The 583-nt window shown below is 62.6% G+C and overlaps 1 long non-coding RNA gene across 1 annotated transcript; it reads right to left on the bottom strand.

Moving 5' to 3' along the window:
* Positions 1-17: 17 nt before the first annotated feature.
* LOC109364564 lies at positions 18-583 on the bottom strand. The gene is made up of 3 exons (XR_002110477.1): positions 544-583; positions 344-412; positions 18-133 (listed from the first exon to the last, which is right to left on the bottom strand). It is a non-coding gene; the product is annotated as an uncharacterized LOC109364564 (long non-coding RNA).

The following is a 583-nucleotide window of genomic DNA, read 5'->3' as shown; positions in this document are numbered from 1 at the left end:
CAGCGCGGTCAGTGCCGCCCCGCCCGGCCCCGGCCGCAAGGAGGGGCTCCCCCGGTACCTTTCAGACTCTGGAAGTCCCTCTCCAATTTCTTCCTCAGCTCCATTTGCTCCAGGACGAGTTTTTGCAGTTCGTCTGTTGAAAAACACGCGGCGGGGTTTTGGGGGGAGCGCGAGCTTTTCCATATGGAGCGGCTCAGCGCGGCGCTAATCGCATTACATTCCATTAATCACAGGAGTTAATCACTCCTGCGGAAAGCACAAAGACCTCGAGCCGCGATGGGGGGCCAGGGAGGGTCGGGGGGTTCCCCACCCGTCGGGTCCCGCAGCGGCCTCCCCCTCTCACCTCGGGCCAAGTTCTCGATGTCCTTTTCCACCAACTGCGTCCCCGCCACCTCCATGCCGAGCTCTTCTCCTGCGTTGGTTTATTATTGTCGTTTTTATTTCGGAGAGGGGCGCGGAGCTCCGTCCGCGCCGTCGGGGGAAACGGGGGGTGGGGTGGAAGGGTGTTGGGCGGCCGCGCAGCGCCCCGCGGTGAGGACTTACCTCTGTCAGTATTTACAGGGCTGGGATGCGAGACGCTCCT

This window comes from Meleagris gallopavo, unplaced genomic scaffold (assembly GCF_000146605.3).
Source record: "Meleagris gallopavo isolate NT-WF06-2002-E0010 breed Aviagen turkey brand Nicholas breeding stock unplaced genomic scaffold, Turkey_5.1 ChrUn_random_7180001870063, whole genome shotgun sequence".
In the NCBI taxonomy this organism is placed as follows: domain Eukaryota; kingdom Metazoa; phylum Chordata; class Aves; order Galliformes; family Phasianidae; genus Meleagris; species Meleagris gallopavo.
This window is presented reverse-complemented; position numbering and strand designations above follow the sequence as displayed.